Source organism: Corvus kubaryi, unplaced genomic scaffold (assembly GCF_017639235.1).
Source record: "Corvus kubaryi isolate FWS band 111438036 unplaced genomic scaffold, C.kubaryi_AGA036_p1.0 37385, whole genome shotgun sequence".
NCBI classification, from domain to species: domain Eukaryota; kingdom Metazoa; phylum Chordata; class Aves; order Passeriformes; family Corvidae; genus Corvus; species Corvus kubaryi.
This window is the reverse complement of record NW_024581127.1, coordinates 9,206,747-9,225,973: the sequence shown is the minus strand read 5'-3', so window position 1 is coordinate 9,225,973 and position 19,227 is coordinate 9,206,747. Positions and strand designations below refer to the sequence as shown.

Sequence of the window (19,227 nt, the reverse complement as noted above, 5' to 3'; positions counted from 1 at the left end):
GTGTTATACAGAGCATGGCTGTGCTTGAGCGCATGGCATGGTATTATCTGTACTGCCCAGTGAGTCTGTTCCATGCAGGACTGCACTGCTGTCCTAGCAACAGCTGCCTCCCATGCTCAGCTCAATCTCCTTTTATACACTGATCCACAAAGACGTGAAATAACATCGGGAAACAATAAATTGGAGTACATTTCTTCATTCATTACTTCATTTTATGCCATTCTCTCGGGTACTGAGTCACCACCAAAAGGCTCCAGGATCAACAGAAAATTAACCCTTTAATGAAAATTAACCTTTTTTTTTGGTACAAATTATGCTCTTTATTTTGGTTTCACCCCTCAAAAGCCTTTTTTTCCCCCCATACTTTAAAGAGTTCTAAAGGCTGATTTTATTAGAAAAAAAATCATGAACCAGAACATGGAAATGCTTCTTAGCTTTAGCTCATATAAGTGGATTGGGCCAAGATCCAGTATCAGCCAGCAGAAACCTGGTGCTCACTTCAAGGAATCCCCAAGTTCTGATGTGGGATGCAATACAGTTTGGAGTCTATTCATGTTTTCTTACAGTTTTTCATTTAAATTGGTCTGGAAATAGAGTCTGTGCTAACTGTTCTATTTGCAATAAGTAACAGAGAAATATCCATATTTGTGTTACTTACATTCAAATAATTAGTTCAATATTTGACACCTCTCCTAAATTATAACAGCACCCAAACCTACCTCATTTAAGAGATCACAGGTCCTCAAATCCTGCTCTGTGAAAGTCTATAAATCCCTTATTCCAAGTTGCTCAGAATAAACACGCCGACAGAATAATTAAAATATGTCTGTACTTTCTAAATTAAAAGCTGTGTGTTTTGTTTCTCTGACACATGCAGTTTGGGGAGGTGAGTGGTGCAGCTGAGTGTGAAGGTCTATCCCCAAACGAAGACAAAACCCATTTGCAGATAATAGTGGCTGAGTTTTGGGTTCAGCAGGTTTTTCAGGATGTGCTACTCGTGGTGACACGTGCCCGCAAGGACAGTCATGATGGATGGTGCACGGCCCACTTTTGTCTGCTAGGATGTCAACCAAAAGTGAAATGGTATTGCTGCCATGTCAGAGCAATGAGTGAGGGCAGGCGTGGCAGGGATTAGTACTGTCACTGACACAGACTTCAGCTGTCAGAGAGGGTTACATCCTGTAGTAGAGTAGATGGGGAACAGGAGGGCAAGTGATTTAAGTGCATCCCATTAAGAATATAAATATTCCACTCAGGTCTCATAATGCTCATAAACTGGGTACATCCTGCTTTACTTCTGCCTTTCTCCATACCTCTGTGTTCTTCTCAGGCAGCTCACATGTGAGTCTGTGGGCTGCCTGTGAAAAAATTTCTGGCATGTGTGACAGCGTATCACAGCAGCGTGGATGCAGAAATTATCTAGCCTGGCACAGGCCTCCCCTAGGACTCTGAGGATGAAACTGAGGTCTTGATTTTCACAGAGCAGTATAACAAAGTTTTACGGTGTGCGCATGCAATCATGCATTTGCAAATACCTGAATGTATTTTTCATGCATTATCAAGAGAGCTAACTGCTAGAGCATTTGCGTATGGAAAGCCTCTCACTTCACAGGTTCCAAGTTTTTCTAATCTAGGAAAGGTTCTAGCCATCACAAAGAATTAAATTTTTTAAAATTCTTTTTAAAATGAGGGAAATAGTAAAAAAGGAATCAGGGTACCAAAACCACAAGACACTGGAAAAGCTACCACGTTAGGGGTGTAAATATGCTTAATGTACCAATACAGCTTAAACATTAATATTTTAAATTTTGTATCTGCATTTTGCAATATTTTGCAGTTCTACAGAACGCAGTCTCTGCAGAATAGTGTGGGAGATTTTACTGGTGTTTGCTTTTGCTGGTCTGCTGAAAGTATGAACCTCTATTCTGATTTAGGATGATATTGGGAGAGAGGCGAATCACAGGTCTTTTGCTCATGTAGTCACTTCAGTAGTTCAGCCACAAACATCACAGCAATGAAAGGAATCTGTTCAAGGGCCAGATACAATTTTCATCTACATGGCTTAGAAAATACATGTTAGCACCAATTTTTAAAGTTTAATATTAGTTATATATACAGTATTTTTTATAAAAATAATAAAATATGTTATTCTACTGTCTACTAGGTGTATTTATGTTTGCTTACTCAATAAATTACACTGTTTCATAAAATAAAAACCACAAAAGAAACTTTCAGTGTTAAATCCCTGTACTGTCAACAGAGGTAGGAAGTTAAAGATCCACACTTCTGTGAAACAGGGAATGGGGAAGACATAGCACTGCTAACTAGTGGGTAGCATAGCCCAAAGACTGAGTTTTGGAAAAAAAGTCCTTTCTGTCATTTATCTTGGTATCAATTTATGTGCCAGTATTGAAAAAAACCCAGCAAAATAACAAATAATAAAACTGAACTACAGAACCACTTGTGTTTTGAGAAGAGCTCAGTTTTTATTTACTTTCAAAATTAATCTGTTTCTCCCCTTCTTTCTCCTACAGACATACCTGCAAATGTCAGCACCCTTCATTTCCTTTTTTTATTCCCAAGAACAGGACTTGTATGCAATCACTCCTGAAAAATCGGTCTTTTCTCTTAGTGAGCTACAAAAAAAAGCTAAGCTTTCTTGAAGGCAATCCATATTGTGAAGGCTGAGCATGTTTGACAGGATGCCCTGGGAATAGCTGTATCCACGACTGTCAGAAACAGGGTCGTATTGGGCCATGAGATTACATATTTATTGTGCCACCTTGAAATACATGGTGCCTCCTTGTCGTGCTTGGGACTCCACCTTTCATACCCCACAGCCCTTTTGGCGTGCAGGCACTGGAACCACATGGACCCCCTGGCAGTCCCATCTGGGAGTCACCCATCCCTTGGGCTCACAGATGATGCCATGGCAGGTGTCTCCTTCATCCAGCAGAAACACGTGTTGGCACAGTGGTGCCAGCACACTGGGGAAGTGCCATGTGCCCACAAAGCCAGGAACATTTCACACAGGTGTCTCCTATGCTAATTGAAATATTGACTTATTGACATTGTCACTGCATGGAAGGGTTCAGTAGAAAACCCAGCACTTTTCTCACAAATCAACAACAGCAGCAGCTTCCTTTTACTGACATGGCCATACCTGAGTTACAATCCCAAATCAAGAGAGGAAACAATAAACTGTTTTGAAATATACCAGAGCTATCTCTCTGTAACTAGGTTGTAGCTTCATTGAAACTAAAAATACTTTTAGCAGTGCAATAGTTTCTATTTGCCCCAATGACTTCACCTGCTGAGCAATGAAAAACAAAGATATGTGATTTAATTTGTCAGGTATGTATGTTTTTATACTAATTACTCTACAAGACAAATTGCCAAGCCATTAAAAAAAAATCAACCCCCTACAAAGCTCCCCCCATCATTCCGTCTCTTCCTTTACTGTCCCCTATGTTGCTCCACATGAAACTGAAAAAAATAATTGGCAAAAATTTGAATATTATAAATAAAATTGATTACTGTGCCCATTGCTGTATGATAGCACAGATACAGTCAACAGAGGTGTGTGAAAGACTCAAGGTGACTTTTGTCCCCAGAGTGTATCTGCAGTAAGTTTGAGCTGCCATGTGGGGGCTGGATAATCAAATTCTGAGTAGGGAATAAAGGTGACCAACCGAAGATGCTGTGTTAGTTCAATTTGCAGTCCACAGCTGGAGTAAGAAGGACATACATGGAGTTGCTCCTGTTGTCGATTTCTGAACCTCACGGCACTACCCTTCAGATTTCTGGGATATGTGAGAGGTGTCATATGGCTTTATTCCTACAAACACATCCAAGCACTTGACTGTGTTCACATATTTTGTCTTTTTGGAATTAGTTTCTCCCACAGTAATTGAGCGAAAGAGAACGGCTTTTCTTTCTTTCAGATCTAACTAACTCCACTGAGATGAAATGGATTATTACTGCTATTTGAATTTGATTTTTTTTTTTTTAATTATGATTGAACCAAGAATATATTTCAGGAAAAAAGTCAAATCTGTAAACACTTTGGAAAGAAAATGGCCATTGAGATAAGAGGTTTAATAACTGACATTGGGGAGTCTCTCCTTTTACACAGTTTCTTTAAATTTCTCATATAGATTTAATTTCTTGAAACTACATTTTGCACTCTCTGCCATTTTAACTAGGACATAAAGCAAGGGTTTGTTAACTTTTTTCTGTGAAAGTACTGAAAAAAAGCTCACTGATGTTCAGGACTCTTAACCTATGACAAGTCTTCCTGACATTTTGAAAAAGATTAGAAACAAGATAATAAACTGAAGGCCTTGTGAACAGGCGATTAAAAAAGAAAAGTAGGGAACCACTAGCTTACTCTTTCCTTTCTAACCATGAGCCTGTTGCTGACAGCAGTTATTTTCCTCATCTTAACACCACTAAATTCCCTCCTGAATATACTTTTATTTCATCTGTAACCTTAGATAATAATCGTTAGCATGGTGACCAAAGAAAATGACAGAGTTTTCCCAAATGGCACCCTGAAAGCAGTAAAAATACCAAATTATAGGTATGCATTTGAGAAATCACAGATATTCAAACTGTAAAAGCTGAAGAGAAAATCCATTTGGCGTAGGAAGCGCGGGCAGTGGAGCATGTCATTTAGTTATACTAGAAACAGAATTAGTTCAAAAGAAGAGAACTGGTTCTTCATTTATTCCTAATATCTAAAATGCTTGTACCTGTGAAATTGAAATTTAGCTAAGAGAGTTTTGCTGTTCCTTGCTTTTATCAAGATTAGGGATTTATTCTTGTGTTAATACTTCTGCTAAAAGAAATAGCAATCAACTAAAGGATGACTGTGTGTTAGGTTGTAAAACTAATAGAATCTGGAATATTATTACTTTAACTACCAAGAAACAGGGAAAACACCCAGAATTTTGATAGTGATCTAAACTCTGTGATGGTGGTGGGAAGAGACAGAGACAGTCAAGAGAAAGAGGCATTTCAAGTGCAAACTAATCCACTCTATTGTACACACAAGTTAATAAATCTGACAAAAAATTGCCTAGTCTTACATGATCTAAAATATCATGCTTCGTGAACATAAAAATACCCTTTATGTGCTTTTTATATCTGTGATCTTACCAAAGAAACAAATTCTTGAGTACTGTGCTAAACCAGAAAGTAAGAGTAATTACACCCATACACTCCAATGATTACCTCTTTCTGCCATCTCAGCAGCGGTGGTGTACCAAAGAGAAAGAAAAATACAATGAGTTATCATATATGCTCTAGAAACTCCATAAAGGTAAACAAGAAGGAGCTGTTAGCAATCACAGATGATGAGAAATTCCACAAGAACAAAGACAGGAATAAAATAGAAATATTTTTATTATTGAGCTGTATCCAACTGCTCTATTAAAGGAGCTATGAATAGCCAATGCAATATCATCCTGTGATAAATTGCCTCAGCAACATAGGTACACAAAAAAAGTTTTAATTTGTCAAGTGTTAAAGCATGGAATTTGCAGCTTAGTGATCAGTAATACACTGCATTTGACTTGTGTCACTTTTTTCTAAATGTCGCCTTTTTACACTGTGACTCTGCACCCAGTCCTGTCAATCCCACTCACATCAGGCTTAGGCTGAGCTCTGGGCATGTTCCTCCTGACTGCATAGATGCCCCTTGTGCTATGACTTCGCATATTTACGAGCTGATCCTCTTTTAGTATCCTGCAAGATAAAGCCACTGACATGAGAAAAACAAACGCGACTTACGTTCTCATAAGACAAATGTCAGGGATTATGTATTGCCCTGTAAGTTTCTGACAATAAATTAATAATTACTTATAGTAATTTTGAGCATGTTTCTACTGAAAATACTAAGATTTCAAAGTAGTTGCATACACACTTTCAAAAACTGCATCTTTTAGTTTGTGCATAACAACGGTGATGTTTAAATCGCTATCTGGAAGTTGTTTATTTTTTTTCCAATTTTACTCGGAAAATGTTTTCATGTGAATTAATTTTCTCATGCTTAGCAGCTGCTTTTATGCATATTTCACTAGCTATGAATGCAGCAGTATTAGATCCATTTCTGATTCCTATTCAATATAAAGAAAAAGAAAGTGATGTAGGAAGATAATGTCTCTTGTCTCTCTAAAAGCTAGTTTATCAGGGTGAACACTTACCTTCATATATCACCAATAAAATCACCAACAAAGTATGTAAACTTCGAATAACTAAGGGCTGTTATGATTTTTTGCAGGAAATTATTAACAATTTTGGGCATATTACTCAAAAATTATCTCTCAGGAAAGAAGAAGCCCACACACTTGGAATGTTGAGATTGTCTGTATAAAAGGCTTTGACCAGTGAGTTCTCTTTTGTAATTATTGCTTGCATATTCAAGTGCTCCCCATTAACAGCAGCACTTAATGACAGAGGATAAATGTCATGTTTGCAGGATCCAATCTGTCATTTTTTACTATAATAGTAAAACACATAATGGCTAGGTATTCAGGGTAATCCAAAACTAGCTATAGTGATGGCAGAAGTTGTAACGTAGGCAGAATTCAGCCTTTTAGCCATTGTATTGAACAAAACTCTTGCTATTGCTACTGTAGTTCAGTTGTGTTAGTTCACAAAAGGCAAAAACTGAAAGAAATTTGTTACAAATAATATAAGCTTGCTATGTTTCTATATTAAAAATATAGTGCAAACTATAAGAGTCAATTAGCATATTGCTGGTCCAGTATCTTTCTTCAGTAATTCTATTTGCCAAGAACATCATGAAGGTAAATTTCAGTATCTTTTTATTGTTCTAATACAATGTTAAAACAAGAAAAAAAAAGTGCCGTAAGAATTCACCATAGTTGCAAAATCATGTTCCTGAGAAAAAGGAAAATCAATCAACTGTATGAAATGTTGTCTGGGAGAAATTTCTCCCAGCATGTGAAAGTATTCTATTGATAGATTCTGCCCTCAGGAAAACTTGATTTTGTAAAGTTATTGTAACTGGAAAGGATGGCAAAAATTGTCAGTACACCAGCACTCTCTTTTAAAGAAAATAACTTGAAGAAAGCCACATCACAGTTAATTTCTTAGTCAAACCTGGTTATATCTGATTTCAAATTTCTAGCATGGTAATTAATTAAAAATGTTGCACTTTTATCTCTCAATACAAGTTGTTATGCTAAATGAGATATCTATCTTCTGATCACAGAAGTAACAATTGTATGGCACAGACAGGAAAAAGGCTTTGCATAGTTTAATTCCCATGCTGGTGTCATATTGTATGACTAATGTAATTATGGTGTTATTTCTAAGCAATTTGGATCTGTTGGTAGGATTAAGTAAGCCAGAGGGACCTTCTGAGGCCATCAACACAGCATTGACTAAAGGCAGAGGTGGCTGGAAAAGGAAAGCTGTGATCTGTGGGATACACGGGAGGCTCTGCCAGCTCCCACCTAGGAACTGAGAGCGACATTTCCCCCTCTCCCACCTGAGTTATGGAGTGATGCATAGGTCTTACTGTCTCATCCTTCTCCTTCCTCTTACACATCTCTAATACTTCCCAATAGTGTAATGAGGTTCTCAAAGGAGGAATCAAATAGTCTTCCAAACCCAAGGACAGATGCATAAAAAATTCCTTGCCTCTGCTGCTACACCATGTCTGATTAAATTCACAGCTAACCCAGATCACCTGTCTGTAAACACTGGTGAAGTGGCAAACACTTTTCTCCTGACATGGAGACTCCTTTACCTCAAATGAACTCCCCATAGAAACTGTCAGCTTGCCCCAGAAAAACTTCTGTTCTCAGAGTTACACTGGAACTCCAGACAAGGAGAATATTTGTTCAGAAGGAGCAACTGAGCATATCGGCTTGGAGATCCAATAGAGGACTTTTTTTTTTCTTCTGTATCGGGTGTGTTTATCACAGGCAGCTATGGGAAAAAATGCATTAACCTGGAAGCACATGGCCCAGAATAAACACCTTCTGTGAGGATTCTGATGATAAATACTGGCAGCACATATCTGCTACAATGGGACTATCTTCTTAAGCCTCAGCTAGCAATCAGCTTAGTTCTGATACAGAGGGATTAATATATTCACAGGATTTTGTACCAGCCAGTGTGACAAGAAATGGCGAAAACTGGAAAAGAAATCAGCCACAAAACACGGAGATATATATCTATATGCAGCTTCACTCATTTAAGGATGTATGAAACAAAAAGAACATTTCTGATCTTACTTTGAATTAATAAAACCAATGCATTTTGCTTTCAAAATCATCTAAAAATTCATACAAATCTTTGTAAATCTGTGTCTTGGGGTGACCTTATGATGTGTATCCCATATTGCTGCTTATGCCCAGAAATTAATTTTTGTGCTTTTCTGTGCCTCTAAACTGAGCCTGAGAGGGGGAAGGAAAAACTGAGCAAAACTTTTTCAAAGCAGTTTGCGGCTTGTTCAAGGTCAAGTAGAGATAGTGACTTTTCTCCCCCCAGCTGCGGCAGGGGAGCAAGGAAGCACCCGGCTTGCTGCTTTCCAGTCAGCTTTTGGCCAGTTGTTTTTCAGTTTCTTGTTCTCCGGAGAGAGACTGAGAGTTGGATTTTGCTTTTCCTTCTCTGGAAATTCCGGATTTTCTCCCTTTTCTACTGGACTGCTTTCAACCTCAGAGCACATCGGGAGGACTTTCCACCGGGCACAGAGGGCCTGGCCCTGGCCCAAGCCCCAGCTCCGAGGAGACCAAAGGGAGGACTCTAACACTTTCCCAGGTTTTTCCTCCACAGCGAAACATTCTATTATTTAGCCTTATTTTCCTTTTCCCGTGTGTTTGGTAAATAAATAGTTTTATCTCCTTCACTTTCCTTTGAGGAAAATTTATTTTTTCGTGAACCTGGGGGGGGGGGGAAGGGGTTTGTACCTTCTCTCAGAGGTATATTTCTAAATTTGGCCAAACTGGAACAAACTGGATAAAATTTTTTTAGTTATCTACTGTGTTTTTTTTCAAACTTTGTTTGCATCTAACCTCTGAGGTGCCAGTTTGTTGAGCAGCCTTGGTGCTGACTGGATTGTTCAGCCTGGAAAATAGATGGCTTAGGGGTGGTCTAATTGTGGTCTTTCAGTATCTGAAGGGAATGTACAAGAAAGCTGGAGAGGGACTTTTTGTAAGGGACTGTAGTGATGAGCAAGGTATAATGCTTCAAACTGAAAGACAGTAGGTTTAGATCAGATATTAGAAAGAAATCCTTTACTGTGAGGGTGGTGAGGCACTGGAACAAGGTGTCTAGAAAAGTTGTGGGTGCCTCACCTCTGAAAGTGTTCAAGGCCAGGTAGGATGGGGCTCTGAGTGACCTGGTCAAGTGGAAGGTGTCCCTGCCCATGGCAGGGGTTTGGAACTGGGTCATCTTTAATGTCCCTTCTAACCCAAACCTTTCTGATTCTGTGATTTCAGGGTACGCCCACAATAAGCTGCAGAGATTTCATGCTTAATAATTTTAAAAGGAATTTAAAATTTTTGAACAAACATATTTCTTTAGTGCACATGAGCATAAGTAGGATCTGGCTTAAGGGCATTGCATTTAGTTTTGAGTAAAACATGCATCAAGCTAATTACTCTTTCACACAGAAGCACATCCCAAGCTTATTAATGTCTTCTACTCTCTGCTTTCCTGACTAGAATGAATCAATGATCAAAATAACCATCTTTGTGACAAATAAATTTCTACAGCTGTGGAAATGAAACAGGTGTGACTGGCATGTATTCTTGTTTGGTCTTTTGTCATGGAACTGCAGTCTCATTTTTTATTTAAGGACTTTGTCAGTAGTTATACATTACAAGGTAAGGCTAGAATTTGTGAGTCAAAGAAAAATAAAAAAGCTTATTAGGTACCAGAAAAATATTGTTGCACTCATAAAGAAAGAAAGGTGCCAGAAGGAGTAGCCCATATGCGTTGATGAAATCAAGGAGCATTAATTAGACACACATTATTTAAAACTATTTAGCAGCCTAACGTGCCATAAAATTAAGGGCATGACAAATAGCAGGTTGATTACACATCAGGAAAAAAACTGATGAAGTTATGGTCCATAATTAACAAATACCTTCAGAGTAAAACTTTCTAAGGCCTTATAAATATCACCTGAATTACTGACATAGCTTCCAAATTGTTCCACTGGGGAAATTAATTATATTTGATGAAAGACATATAGGCGATATAGCTATCTTTAGTATTTCTGGGTTCATTGCAACCTGCTGAGTTTCCAGCTGCTTGAGTTATATTTCCAATAGAGAATCCTTGCAGACAGAGATGTGAGCTGAAGAGGAACTTTGCAGAAGTAATATAGATTTATAATCTTTCATTAAGTCTGTTTGTGCTGTTCCAATTTCGTGATTTTTTTTTTGCTACAAGAAGAGAAAAAGAGCACTCTGTGTAGATTAATCTCAAATCCTCTCAGTGAGGACATTGATAGAGCTTCAAGTGTGTGATCTCCTTCCAAGGAAAAAAATGGGATGCTGTTTCTTTTTCCAAGACTAAATTCAACTCTGTTTTACAGAGTCAAGAACAGAACTGTTACTTCTCCAGAATGCAAGCTTCTGGCCACAATAGCACAATGCTTTCCGTACAGCATGGAACTGAGCTCCATTTTCTCTCTTTTTCACCATTCTATCCTTTTTATTACAAGTGCTTGCTTATTTTAAGACACAGATTATGAAACTTAATGCATAAAAGTTCAACTGACATTTAATTATGCAGGAGAGTTTTGAAGAAATAAGTGACAAATGCTTGCTTTCAAGTGACAAACTGTTGTTTTCTAGTATAACTAGAAACAGATTGTTACTAAGAGAGTGAAATAAAAGCATATTTGAGATATGTGCCCTATATCTTACTGGAGTAATAGAAAAGTTATGAATGATGTAATTGAAGGGAAAGGATCTGGGATGAGACTCCTAATTCTGAATCTGGTCTTTAATCAGCTTGTTCTACCATGAACTTTTATGATAAAGTGTTTAGATTCAAACTCAGATATCACAGCATCAGGCAATATTTTATTTATATAGCCTACAACCGTGTGCCTCTCCATAGACCCTTTCAGTGAGCTTTATTATTTTTAATGGTGTTATTTTTAACTAATAAGTAAGGACATCACAAGAATTTCTCTAGTTTCTACAACTTTTGCTCATCATTGCACAAATCCTTCAATATGTCACACTGACTCTGTCATGACAGCATTAAATGAAAAGATCACTAGTACCGTTTGGCTCTCCATCAAAAGGACACTAAATATTCTTTTTTAAAATTTTCACCTTGATCAGATGGTATTAAATCCTTTGAACTTCAGTGCAGACACAAAATCTGTCCTAAACCATTTTTTTCTTATCTCGTATTTTCTAAAGCCCAGAGAATTGTGTTGATGCACTGTCACAGGAAGTGTTAAATCACATTAATGTCCTAATATTTCTGAATAATTTATGTCTAGAAAATTTATAATATAATAGTGAGAAGTATGAGTGTATTCCAAATGCATTATAGCTTCCCTTAAAAAACCCAACTTATGGCAGGGTTTATAAATTGGCTGCTTAATTTGCATTTGCTTGAAGCACAGCCAAATATGCCATTACTAAAAAACAAAACCCAACATTTCCTTTTTCCTTTACTAAATGTATTTTAAACTGATTTGGCTGGTGGCTTTTCAGAAATGAGAGAATGAAAATACATGTTTTTCTGCTGTTTTTCAATGCTTGTCTGATACAAAACATACAAAACTGTCTTGCAGTTTCTTTTACTTCTATTAGGTGAAGAGAGAACAAACTGGCAGACAGATCTCTGAAGATTCAGTTGATGCCCAACAACAACCTATGCCTATTAAAAAGCATCAGTCTCATGTAGAGTCCATTCTTAAGGTCTGGCTAAATAATTTTCCAAGGATTGCCTAAAATATTGTGTCTCATAATATACTTATTCAGTAATTCTCTTTTGTAATTAAACAAGTTGATTGCAAAATGTATAAATGCAACTTGTCTTCTGCTGCTGTGCATGACAAGATACTTATGTGGCCTAAATTAAAGGATCCAGGTGTGCTTTTTAGCACAAGACATATTTACTTTCTTGCCAGCATTCCAAATCCCTGCTTGAAAGAATTCCAGAGACATCCTCACTTTTACACATTACTAAACTCTGCTCTCCACAGAGGAGGACTTGAGTATGGAGTTGGATGAGACAATTATATGCTTAGCTAACATTGAATCTGTGGAGAAATTACTCCAGAAATCAGTTTAAATGCTGGCCCAATGTGTATCTATATGTACATGTATGAACAATAATAACCTGGAAGATTGTTTCCATACAAAGTAGACCTGCACTTAAAAAAGTCACAGGTAGGAAAATGAGATTCCTTGGGAGACTAAAGTACATTTTGGTGGTGCAACATCTATGTTTCTAATAACTCCAAAACTTTAAACTTCGATGGCTTTGTGTTTGTATTACTTTTTCTCAGCAAAAAAATACAGAAAATTGTGGTAGATTGGACACTTTAATGGCAGATTCAACAGATGCTCCACCAAAGCAGCTGAAGAAACAGAATAAAAAGACATTCACTTGTAAGACAGTCTTTCAAATTGGAGTTAAATCCCAGAGGAAAGGCTCCTAGGGCATGTTATATGGCTGTTTTCTGTGACTGCAGTATGAAGGACAACATAATTGTTCCTCTTTTCTAAGTGATTGATTCAGTGCTGTATCAGTCACTGTGAATGGTGCTACTGATTTCAGTGCCACATGGCCAAAACTTTCGTAATCAATTAAACAAACAGAATGCTGGGAGGAGATGCTCAGAGGCATAAAATGCTGGTAAAAGCCCAATTGCTGGATGGACTTTTAAAAGGAGTTAGGTAGAAAATGTTCACTGAACAGTCCTCTCTTCTGGTCTCTGATACATGTCCCAAGTTCTGCAGACAGCCATGGATTATAGGATTATAATGCACATCACTTAACTGTAACCTGACTACTCACAGAATACAGTTTTTTCGTTAAATAAGTGCAAGTTATATGTATGTTTTTTTCTGCCCCCCTCCCAGCCATAGGTCTGCATTTCTGTTTATATATCTACAACTTCTTCAGCAAGTAAAATTTTTTACTAGATAATTTACATGCTTTAGGATGCCTATTTGAGCTAACAGGATCTGTGGACAGTAACTGACCAGTTAGTAAAATATAGATAATTCTGCAGAAGAGCTTTTTTTTGAATATGTATGGTACATTCCGTGGAAGCAGGTTTTAAGTTTAAATGTAAACATGCTCTCCAACATAATTAATAGCACATTTTATATAGCCTTTCAAATACTTTGAAACTGAATTATAATAAGCAGTCTTAGTTAATGTAAAAATGTGTATATATATTCAGGAAAAGGTAAAAAAAAGATGTAAATGTACATGCACATGTATTTTTAGGAAGAGGAAGAATGAAATCAGATTTCACAGTGACTGCACAAACATTTGCAGTAGGGAAATTCAAGCAGCATTTATGGGCAGGTCCATCCAATAGACCCTGCATTTTATGAGACATTGTCCTTCTTATATTTCTTAAAATACCCTGCTCAAAACACATCTAATAAAAAGGAAATATAAAAGGTTTTGTGTTTAGTTTCAAAATGTTCCTAGCATTGCTACCGTAATACCAATCTGGAAAAAAAGAGGTTTTCAATTAATCACAGAAGGGATTTTTCTCACATATAGGACATCATAAAACCACATATATTAATAATTTCATAAACTAGACATAATTAATTTTACAGTTGTTTGGAGTTCTTTCATAAGTATAAGCAAAATATGTGTGAATAGCAGCAAAATATTGTCTTTTTGACAGAGATGAAAAAGAACCCTAAAAGGCACATTTTGAACAGGAGTCTTAACAACAGCTTTTGTGTGACAGTCAAGATTTACTAAAAATTCACTCAAAATATTTATGACAAATACAATAATTTCTGCAAAGATGATCAGAAGTGTTTTTATCTCAGATGATGTAAAAAATTTCTAATCATTGCTTGACTGCTCTCAAAATGTTAGAGAAGGCACTGCTAGCTCTATGTTATCTACTCATTGCCTGCCTCCAGCTACTCACTAATGAAAAAATGCTTTATTTCCTACTTGTGAAAAACCTATTGGCTGATCACTGTCAAGTGCAATGCAGTATGTGTGGTACATCACAGACTACTTATATATATTAAAATCTATATTACTGGGGACTGTGGTACTGTAGAATCTTCCTAAAAAGCTGATCACTGAGCACCAAGGACATAAGGACAAGGCCAAAAGTTCAACAGATTTTCTGCTCTCATGAAACATATCTTAATGATTGAAAATAATTTTCATTTTAAGAAGTATTGGAGTTAAGAAAAGTGTGTTAAAATGAGATCCATACCAGAATGAGTCCGTCTTTATAAGGCATAATCCTTAGCAAATATCTTAAATTGAAAATATAAGATTATACCCAATGGAAAGGCTCATCAAATCAAGTATCTGAAATGAAAACTTAACAAATATATCAATTTCTCAGGTCAGGCATCCTATTTTACAGGTGCCCAGTACTAAAACACTGGGATTTTCTTTGGTTTTTAGTTCAGCCACTAAGGGCAAGCAGGAAGGTGCCTGCCTCCCTTACCCTACCACTCTCTATTAAATTTTTGTTTTGTTTTGTTTTTTTTTAAATTATAGACTGCATGTTTGAAAAGAAAATTTTCCCTTCAAGGCAGATGGTTCAAGGCCAGGTTGGGTGAGGCTTTGAGCAACCTGGTCTAGTTGAAAGTATCCCTGCCCACAGGGCATGATGATCTTAACCCAAAACATGCTACGATTCTATGAAAAATGAAAGATCATTTTCAGAATAATAAATAGGACTGATGATTTTTGAGACTCTCTGGCATTAGTTTTCAGCTCTGTGCTGATAGCATATGTTGCCCTGCAGTAATACAATAAAAATATAGCAAAATCAAAGTGTTGTAAATAGCTGTGCTAAACCTTCACTGAGTCCTGAGTAAATAAAAACTGAATGCAAGCAGTAAAACAAGGCTAGAAGGTCACTCCTAGATCCAGCTTTATGATGGACCTGGAGGTAAACCATAATCAGCAACAGAATTGTCTTCAGAAACTATTAATAAGACAGATACCAACAATTTGGAGAACAATGGGTGTTGTATTTAAAGAATTACACTTGGATGACTTTCTAAGGCAGTTTCTAACTCACCAGGTTAAAAAGACAGCTTAAAATACAATATGTATTCCTTATTTCTTCATTTATTTATTGTGAAAAGTAGCCCTTGGCAAATTTAGTTTTGCGGGAAATTAAAACAAAATAGATTCTAGAGATCACTGCTGTCTTCTGGAGAGGCCAGTGTGGAAGAGATGTCATCTTAGTTACAAACTGGGACAGAAAAATCTATAACCATAATCTACACACAAACTGACAATGCAGCCTATTTTTCAGAATATTTAGCAAACTAATAATTGAAAAAATAAAAATGCAGAAATGAGGTGGAACAGAGAAAAACAGAAATTTAGGGCCAAAAATACAAACTTTTCAGAAGTAGAAATGTGACACTGAATGCTCAGATAGGAGCTAGAGGCTGAATATTGGTCTTCTGTGCTCACAGTGTTGATTGTAATGTCATTTTAATGTATCTGAGATCTCTATCCCTTTTGTGTGCATGGAGGGAGAGAGGGGGAATGTTTCAAAAGCAACCTCCAGAAATGTATCTGGATTTTACTGTCAAAGAATCTCAAATATATAACTGCTGAAAAAATGATGCACTTTATGTATCATTTAGGTCTTGGCTGATACTTCACAACCAGTAAATATATTTTTAATGATTTATCAGATTTTGGATAATATTTTGAGGTACTTGAAAGATGTTTATTAAAACTTTATAGTTTTTTCCTTCTGAAGGTTTAACCAGACTCATACTGTGCTTGGTCTTATGACTGGTCAAAGTGGGAGGTATGTCACTGAAATATGAAGTTCTCTGTTTTTTTCCTTTTTCATAATTAATTTGTATTAAAAATTTTAGTCATTTATTGGGAAAAGGTTGAACCTATCAGAAAGATTGGGATTTTCATCCTGTCAGTAGTTTTGATTATGAAAAGAAGCAGAGACACAGGTTTTGTCTGATGTTAAGACCTGTGCTGGAGGTCAGATGGAGATTTTCTTTCCTGTGCTGTTCCTATAGAGTAAGTACATTAAAGGCAAAAAAAAAAATTGGGTCAGCTATGAAAACAAACAAAAAAAAGATTTTTTCTTAAAATCTGGATTTCTACTGCTTACATATGCAGTCATGCAAGTCGTTTGTTTTCAAAAATATTCAAAACTTTATATGAAAATAAGCAATAGATTTCCCCTTACAAGACAGATTCTCTATGCTCTGAAACTCTCAAGGATTTTTCCCCTTTTTCTGAGTAGGCAGGTAGGTGGCAATGCTATGGCAGTATACAGAGATCTTAATAGAGGAAGTCTGTAGTTCCTTTGAAGCTCCCAGAGTTTTAGATGTTTTAAACATTTTATGACAATAATACTCTTTTCAACTTGCATACAAACTCTAGCATTTGAATAACTACTTTGCAATCAGGTTGATACCACTTTAAAACAGACTTTAAAAAATAGATGAGCAATCTGTATTCAAAATCTAAGTGATGGAGAGGAGAAATTGCAAATTCCTTTAGTAATTTATGACTGATTATACTCAGAAAATGTATATCATAAATCAGCCTACAGTAATCTAAATTTAGGTTCTATCAACCGGACTTCTGTTTGCTCAAGTTAACAACCATAATTGTCTTTAAATATAGATTACTTTAGATTATGATTATCTTCAACCTAATGAAGATTTTAATACAATTCACTTTTTAAAAGTTTTTATTGCTTTTCCCAGATGTCTGGTCTTTACTGAAGTGTAGCCGTAGAAATTTTAAAATTTGATTCCTTATAGAAGACTAACCAACACACAGTAAGTGCTGTTTCACTAATGAAAAATTGTGTTGTTGATGAACATAGCAGCATTTTGTTCCAGCCTGTGCAGGCTGGAATTCTATGTGTGCATGAAAACCAGTAATACATTTATATTTCTGATACCTTCTTAGTTTTCAATGACCTTTCAAACATAAACTTTCAATGGTGCGGCACATACATTGCTAATTCCCCTAATGTACTTCAAATCACATAATCCAAATTACATTATTTGAATATGTGAATACTTTTAAATAATCATCTTTTTATGATCCTTAAGAATAGCAGATGCATTTTTATGAGATGTCCCTAGCTTTCCAATTTTTCTTTTTGCTGAATTGTTGTATATTGTCCACTATTCTACTAACTTATGCAAAAGAAGGAAACCCCTCCAAACATTTAAATCATAAACTTTTGATGAAGTCAAAGCTAATATTAAGCTTTTTTACTGCCCCAGGTTCCTCCTCCATAAACTGAAGTGACTGGCTGAATTTCTTTGTTATGTTCTCCACTTGCATTTCAGGTGTTCTGACTTCTGCTCTCAGACAATTCTTTTAAAGTCACTTCTGAATCTGTACCTACACTGTTTATTCCTTTCTCTCCCCTTTTCAAGACAGATTGTAAGGTTTTGATTTGTCAATGTTTTCTCCACACTTTCAGCATTTTCTCTACAGGGACAAAAATTCTACTCTTCTTCCTGAGGCAGATTCGTGCCAAGCAGTTGGAAGCATCATGTAAGTTGTGCGTGTCAAGTTTGGTCAGACTATTAATCTCTCAAAAGATGCATTTTGAAACAGTTCTCTTTTAATGTTTTTGATTTATTTGTACCATCTAGAAGCAGAAAAAAACATGACTGCTTTAGAAGTCTACACAGATACTTGAAAAATTGTCAAAGAAAAAATTCTTGCTCATTTACACTATGTGCTTCACTCAGGGACATGTCTTCAGCTTTACAGCTTAGTAACATGGGAATAATGAACACGAATAATTTCAAATAAGCCAACCCTCTCAGCTCACCATGAGTTTCCTTCAAAGCTATGAGAAGAATTATTCTAGCCCTGAAGCCCCTGACTTATTGAGTTGCAATTATATTTTTTATTTGTATAAAGATTTTATCCATGTGATGTGAATATCCAGTGATATTTGTATTCCTGCAGATCATGTGTTTCTTCTTGCTCAGCCGTATTACTTAATTGTGTTGAACTTTACTTCCTCAAAAGGTATGCAGCAGCAGGAATATCCTGGGGCTATTCCAGGATAGCTGAACATGACGAAAGCTCTCTCTATACCATGCTGAAGAGATATTCCCTTGTTGTCTAGGTCTCTGATGTTTTAAGGAAAGAAGCAGAGTTTTCTTATATGTATCTGGGTCAGTAACTACACTTGTTTTCCCCAATGAGATTTGGTTTTCCAGTCACTTTACCTCCTAGCATACACTATATTAAAGGCTGCTGTTTTCTTAGAGCAGCAACAGCCTCAATACTGAGGTCTCTTTATTGCCCTAAGAGGCAAAAAGAGGATGGAAGTAATCATGGGCTGATCAAAATGTAACATAACATGACTCAACAGATGCCAACTCAGTTTTTTAATCCTTAAAGTCATTATTCTATCTGTAAGGGCGGACAAAGAAGATAAGAACAGTAACTCCATGATAAAAAGATGGCAAATGGGACCTTATCAATGAAAGAAAATATAGTAGGCAATGCAATAGATCAAAGAATTCAGATAGGACTAAATACTCTTTCAAACTGGAATTTCACAGAATTTCTCATCTTTATCAGTATACACAAAATTCTTTCTTCAGCAAGACAAAGATTCTTTAAAAACATACATCAGGTAGCACCTGTGTACATTACATGGTTGTCAAGCCATGGAAAAAGTCATTAATGCATTTGGAACACAATTTCAGGGACATTTGATGTTGACACGATTTTTCATATTGTCATGGACAAGTTTGGGGATTCAGCTTGGAAAGTTAACACCTTGGAAAGGGACAGACAGTATCTATGGCTGCACTTACAATAGCTGTTGACTTTATCAGTGGTTCCCAATATTCAGAAGTAACTGCTCTGATTGTCTCAGCTGCCATTGTGCTTTGATTGTCATTGCTGACATGTATGAAAGATCCCATGATACACTGAAAAGAAGAAGCTGAAGAAAGTGACAGACAAGTTATATTTTTTCCCCTTAATCTTTCCATCCTTTTTTTACCT

General features: G+C 36.5%; 1 protein-coding gene across 8 annotated transcripts in view; it reads right to left on the bottom strand.

Moving 5' to 3' along the window:
• RALYL (RALY RNA binding protein like) overlaps nucleotides 1-19,227 on the bottom strand; it is a 389,851-nt gene that overhangs the window by 90,566 nt on the left and 280,058 nt on the right. The gene's annotated exons all lie outside the window — the stretch shown is intronic.